General features: G+C 34.9%; 1 pseudogene; it reads right to left on the bottom strand.

Moving 5' to 3' along the window:
- The window catches only part of LOC105621705, a 17544-nt pseudogene extending 13171 nt beyond the window's left edge, over positions 1–4373 (bottom strand).
- Between the last annotated feature and the right edge of the window lie 2929 nt (positions 4374–7302).

Here is a 7302-nt window from a genome sequence, read left to right as displayed (position 1 = left end):
TGGTATTAAGAGTTAAACGCATAATTTAAAGATATCTTATTAAAAGTAATACAAAAATAAATTTAAGTATAAAATTATAAAAATGCAATATATATTATGTGATATGACAGCATTCCATTTCATTTATAAAAATAATGCACAATGTTTACTATGGGTATATATTTTTTGAGCTCTATTCCTCTAATAAAAAGTAAAATTTTCACATCATTTTTATATTTACTGAAAAAATCTACATATAATATTCTATTAGTGTTAAGAAAAAAAATAACGATTCCTTATATTATTAATGGTAACGAATCACTTTTGCAAATCAATAACGAGTAATGAAAACGAGTTATTTTTTAGGAAAAAGAATGGTAACGAGTTATTTTTATGAGATAACGTTGCCAACCCTGAATATAAAGTCAACTAAAACTGTCGACTTTCAACAGTTGACTATATGCCGATTGGGAAAAATCGACAGTCATTCGTGATGTGTGGGAAGTTAACTACACAATAATAATGTTTGTCCTTTGGAACGGGCTTAGTAAGAAAATCAGCGATCATTTTTTAAATGTTATAAGTTTAAAACTATTTGCCTTTAAATATTTGTTCGCGAACAAAATGGCAGTATCTATGTGTTTATTCCTAGCACGATACAATAATTCATCGACAAGTCAATCGCGCTTTTATTGTCGTTACATATCTTGATTTCGTCAGATATTTCAGGTTGAACTCTTTGTGTAGACTCTTGAACCATAGTGCCTCTTGTACTGCTGCATTTAATGACATATACTCAGTTTTGTTGATAGAGCTACCATAGGTTGTTTTTTAGTATTCTAAGAAATTAAATTACTAAACGCTTGGAAGGCAAAGCTAGTAATCAATCTTCGGTCAAATTGTTTCCCCAATTAGTCACAATATCCAGTGAGTTGTTGATAAGTTTCGACTTGGAAAATTAATTTCACGTCACTAATTCCTTGCACATAACAAAAAATTCGCTTTACTGCATTCCAATATGACATCCCTGGATTATCACTGTACGGACTACACGCATTAACTACATAATTTATGTGAAATCTGCGCTGCATGTAGAAGGCTACCAATGGTTTCCTGAAGAAATTCATATCTTTCATATCTTTCTTCTTCTCTTTAGGCCCAATTTGCTGTCCCTTTCTATCTTGACTAACATAGCATGCTTACTTTCAGAACGATTCAGTCTGTACATATTGTAGGGACACGTTTGGTAGTACCACTGCGTCCCATTACGTAGTTGAAGGCAAGTACCACTGCGATGTGGTGGAACGAGCGTGATTCCCCGCGAGAACTCGATTCGAGAAGATCGACAGGAGTCGTAAAGGAGACGAGCTATCGTTTTGTACTCTCTATATAGGAGAAAATATATTATTTTATGCCGAATTATTGTGATGTTATTATTCCCAAGAAACGATCATTACAATTTGGGGTCTCAGCCGGGATTGTGTCAGACAAACGTAAGAATTCTGAAGAATTGTGAATTGTTTGTGTGGTGACACCGGAAGTTTGGTATCAGCGTTGTATGACGCAGAACGACGATACTCGTGATTGAAGACATTCCAAATAGTAAAAGACGAAGGAAGACAAGGAAAAAAAGAAGAACAAAGGACAAAAGAAGAAGGATAAAGGAAAAAAAAATAACAAAGAAGGAACAAAAAAAGATGAAAAGGATGAGAAGAAGAATCCAGAACATCGAGAATATACTATAAGTCGGATACTTGAAGATGCGAAAGATGGCGCAAAAAGCTATGGCGCATACGACAAAGAGACATGACATGTACGTGAGAAGTAACGTTACGATAAGAAAATAATTCAGTTAGTGTCGAATATAATGGAGTGCTTAGGAGAAAACGATAGAATTAGGAAAAACATTGCAATGACTTCCGTGAAAGTGATTCAGGCATTTCATAAACTAGTTTGGCGACCGAAAGAACCATAGTCATTTGAAAAGCTTCAGCGGATTCACATATCAAAACGAAGAAGACGATTATCGAGATAAGATTGCATTTATTCAAAAAACCTTCTCGGAACGCGATCTGATAGCGATCTGCAACATTCTTTATCTGGATTATGGAGGACTGAAAGAAAATATAGGCAAGCGAATCTGCAAGGATGAATTTTAGTATACTGTGTCAAAGAAATGATGACTCTGATGATGATGACGACGACGGCTCAGACGAATAGTGAGTGATGAAAGTGATTATCCACTCGCGACCAGCATCGATGATGGAAACACCGGCAGGTGTGATGAATGAAGCAGAAAATGCTTCTGTGCAAGACGTAATGAATTACCCACGAGACAAGAGAGAGGAATAACGAGGCGCCATAATTTCGCGTTAACATTTCGAGATGTGGAAGGCTCCATTAGAAATTTTGACGGCAGTGATGCCTGTCCGGTCGAACGATGGATAGCAGACTTTGAGGAGCGTTTTTCGGATGGAAGTACAGCAGTTAATATTCGCTAAACGATTTTTGACAGGACTTGCAAAATTCTATATTCAAAACGAAGGCGTGATGAAGAACTGGAAAACCTTGAAAGTTATTAAAAGATAAATTTTCCATTAAAATAGACAATTGCATTAAATGTTATCGAAGAGAATGATGAAGAAAGGTGAAAAACAGAATACTATTTAATAATGAAGGAATTAGCAGTGAAAGAAATGATCGAGAACGAGGCATTGATACGATATATCATCCAGCATTCAGGATGATGAATGAAATAAAGCAATTTTCTATGGGACCAAAAAAATGCGTAACTTTAAAGAGCGCCTGCGGGCATATGAGGAGATAAGGGAGGCGAATCAGATGTAAGTTGCTAAGAATATCCAAGGAAAGTCATCAGCGGCAAAAAAGACATCTCCAGCACAAGAGCTATTAAAGAAACCAGAAGGTCAAATCAAAACAGTATGGTGCTTCAATCACGGTAATGTGGGGCATCTAAAGACTAAGTAAGTCAAAAAGTTAGGGCCAAAATGTTTTAAGTGCAATCAGTTCAGACATAGATCTTTCGAATGCGTCGCGAATGCGAAAAATAAGCAAACGAATAATGATAAAGATACCACGGCAGTAATATTTCTATCTCGTTGAATGATAATATGTGTAAAAAGATAGTAATCAGTGATTTCGGCCTTGTCTTGATACAGGTTGCGTGACGTTTATTTGTGAAAGAATTTATTGCGAATTAAAGGAACCTACTGTAAGCACTCAGCTTTCTTTAGTCAGGTTTGATCAAGCTGAAATTAAACCGTTGGGATATTTTCAGACTGCAATTAAAATAGATAATGAGAAATTTTCAGTTAAGATATATGTAGTTCCGAATTCTGCTATGACGTTAGATATTATTATTAAGCGCTACGTATTGCTTCAAGCCAATATTATTATTAAGGATGAGATGGAAATTTCAAAAGAAATATAATCGTATTGTTTGCTGACATAAGTATATGCGATGAAATCTCTTTGGGTATCGGTGAACAGATGAACGCGGCGATAAAAAGTAAGATTAAACATATAGTGACGAATTACACTCTTTAAATATAAAACGATGAACGTTGAAATGAATTGTTTTAAAGACAGAGGAACCAATTTATCAGCGGCCATGGAGACTGCCTACTGTAGAACGCGATATTGTCGAGAAGCAGGTGCGCGATTGATTGAAAGACGATATAGTTTTGATTGTCCGAATACGCCAGCCCAATAGTAATCGTAAAAAAAAGGATGGATCGTCACGCGTTTTGTCGATTACCGTAAGCTGAATCAGGTAATAGTAAAGGATAGATATCCTCTATCTCTAATAGAAGACCAATTAGATAAGTTACAGGACGTGCAAGTATTAATACCTTAGATTTGCGAAATGGTTTTTTCCATATATATGTAAGTGATTCTCACAAGACCATAAGTCACTGCCCGAGTCGGTCAGCAGTCAGAATGACCGAAGTAGAGACGTGTCTCTGATGTGTAGTACATGTGTTCCACTGCGTAGTTGAAGGCGAGTGAAGACCACTGCGGCGTGGTGGAGCGAGCGTGATTCGACCCCGCGAGAGCGCGGTTCGAGGAGATCGACAAAAGTCGTGAAGGAGAGTTATCGTTCTGTACTCTCTGGAGAAAATATACTTTATGCGAATTGTTGTGATGTCATTATTCCCAAGAAACGATCACTATAATATTTCCAACTGCAGCGATTGTAGTAATTATTTGGTTTTAACTGTTGAAAATCTTACATCCGCTTGAGTAAAAAATCACTTTATTTTCTCGTTTTACGATCTTATGGTACTTACAGATAGCAAGTTCGTAGCTAAACCTGGAATGTAAAGAACATCCTTAAGAGTGGAAATGGCCTGCATACTGAGACACTTGCACATCTCTTAATTGACTTTTAATTGGAATTTTCTTTTGTTTGCTATTGTAACTTCTTCATGTTTTAACTTTTTGGCATCCTGCATCCAATCACGAGACATAGTCATGTGCAGACGCAGAATCGATGTATCAGTCATTTTCACTTATTTCACCAAATAACAACATATTACATAACAGCGTAGACTGGATAAACTACCTTCTTCATTTGTGGTTTATTTCTTTTTCTTATAATTACTTTTTCTTATAATTACTTTCTTATAATTACTTTTTCTTATTCTTGCTGCGACAGTCCTTGACCAAAATATCCATATTATTGTATTCAAAACATCCGGAACCCTTCCGTTGTTGTGATGCAAATTTTACGACGACTGTTTAGTCATAAGCGCTGACTTTTTACTTTTAGAGACATCTTTAACATCCTGCAATAATTTCGTTTTAATAGAGTTCGCGGTAATCGGCATACCTGAATTTTTTAATCCTAAGATCATGAGTCTATAACTTTCCGGAAAACCCAACATTAGTGCCTCAATCCATTCACTGTCAATTTCTATATCAACGCCTTTAAGTGCAGTACTAATTATGCGATTAACATAATCTTCAACTAATTGGCTATCTTCTATTTCGTCGTACGAAGCAGCCTTATTCTTCTGTTAAGTCCTGAATCTTGAAACGTCTTTTCTAGATTTAATCATGCAGTTTTTGCGTCTCACGTCCAATATCCTCATCACCGTCTGCAGTTGCGTCCCCAAGGATATGAAGTTTTCCCTTCCGACACGATGGAGGTTCCCTACGCGATGGATCCCTACGCGACCTACGAAGGTCACTGAGAAATCGCGTGACTCTTAGCTGAGAATTATCAGTAATGAGCGATGTAGTTTGAGAATAAAAATTGTTAAGTAAAAATTCTTTTCACCTTCCTACCCCTTTCACGCGAACTCTGCATGACGATAACCCTCGCTGTAGCGAAAGCGACGTCGATGCCTAGATACTTGTAGGATATTTTGACTCGTTTTTGACGAAGTCCCGAAAGGGTCACGAAGACTGTCGCGTATCATACAAATATTTGAGTAGTATATTTTCTCGTGTTAGGAGCCAAGGGAGCATTCTACTCCGCGCGCTTCTGCTCTACTTTCCACGATTAAATAGTTAGTAAACAATTTCGTCAGTCAGGACGTGACAACGTGGATAAGTAAAATTATTTTAAACATAATATTCAAATTCCAAAAATCTATAAAAACTCAATTTCTCGGAGAAATACTTTAATTTTGATCTCGGGCGATAAAAAACGAAAAACGGTCAAAAAAACAAGATATAAAAATTAGCAAAAAACAAGAAACAGGGAATAAAATGCACATTGTAGAACAGGCTTAAATGAAAAGATAGAATGAGAAATACATTGCCGAACATTGTAAAAAATAATCTATAATCAAGCCTCATTATTGTTTTGATTTAGTATTTTCTATTTTAAACTCAATGTTGTGATTATTTATTTTTATAAGTGCGTATCTTTCGGATGTATAAATTTCAAAAAAATTCTTACTCGACCGTAAAAATGAATATATAATTCTCTTCGATTTGATTCACTATACCTACAAATGTTAAAAATTTACTTATGTTTTCAGTTTCACTAAAAGTAATTTTTAAAGATGTACCAATAGTACAAGTTTGAATAGTTTTGATAATTATTTAGTATAGGGACTTTCCGATGATCTAGACCTTGACATATGTAGTCAAGGTCATGACGAATAATTAGCAACTTTGATTGTTAATAACTTTATAACAAAGTTAAGCCTTATAGAAACCTTTGTCTTTTACTATTTTTAAGAATGATTGCTGATTAGGTTATTTAGGATCATGACCTTGATTACATATGATGCATGTTCCATAACTTTATTTTTCAGTATTTGAATGCCTTGATCAATTCTTGTCTAATTAGAAACTATGAATGATACATAAAAGAAATCCTTAAAAGGAATTGCAGATCAAGCCCATAAGAGCTCCTATCTCTTTACGCAAAATCCAAGATGTAATAGCATATGGACATTGTTATTTAAGTTATCTATCACCATAAAGGTGAACATAGCCTTTTCTACAAGGCTTATGAATAGCTTAAGGAAAATTTCTTCTTCTTCGATTTTCTTATTTGAAATATTATCTCCAATATTATCTCTGAAGAGCTTTTGAAAATAGAAGCCAACGTTAAACATATTTATCCGGTAAATATTCAACTATTGTAGGTAAAGAGTAAAATAAAAGCCAAACATATCACTCAAATGCTTTACAAATGCAAGAGAGACAATAATCTTGGCATTCGAAAGATATTAGGAGACCGAATTTTAAAATAGAAACTTATAAATGTCGTTCAATCTTTTTACACACTATTTGATTCATACCAAAGATTTATGAATTGCTTTACTGTTCTAAGAAGTACAGAATGCATAAATTCCGGTACCACGTGTTGATGTCAATAAGAGGAAGAGATGGCGAAATGACGTCCGACTATCAAATCAGCTGATAAGCTAGCCGTTACGACAACAAAGGTAAGCGCGATGAATTATATACAACATTACGTAAAACCCATATAGCGAACATCGACTTTTGCGCCGCTATACTCACGCGCTCACTGTGAGCACTGTAAATGCATTGATGAAGATATGAAATTATTGATTAAAATTTTTTTTTTACAACTTCAATTTCATCTGCTTAAATATATTCACCGCGGTACTCTTGGATCAACAATCAAATTGCTAATTACAAGTTGCATGTGCAACCAAATACAATAATCTTCGTAATAAGCAGCGCATAAATGAATAGCTGAAATTAAATAATCGGTAGTGCTCATTTCGATTGTATATATATCTATATATATATATATATATATATATATCTTTAGTAAGTTAACGGTTTAATAGTAAAGACGATATTTGTTTCTTG

This window comes from Atta cephalotes (genome assembly GCF_000143395.1).
Source record: "Atta cephalotes unplaced genomic scaffold scaffold00036, whole genome shotgun sequence".
Classification (NCBI taxonomy): domain Eukaryota; kingdom Metazoa; phylum Arthropoda; class Insecta; order Hymenoptera; family Formicidae; genus Atta; species Atta cephalotes.
The sequence above is the reverse complement of the archived record's forward strand: the minus strand, read 5'-3'. Positions and strand labels throughout refer to the sequence as shown.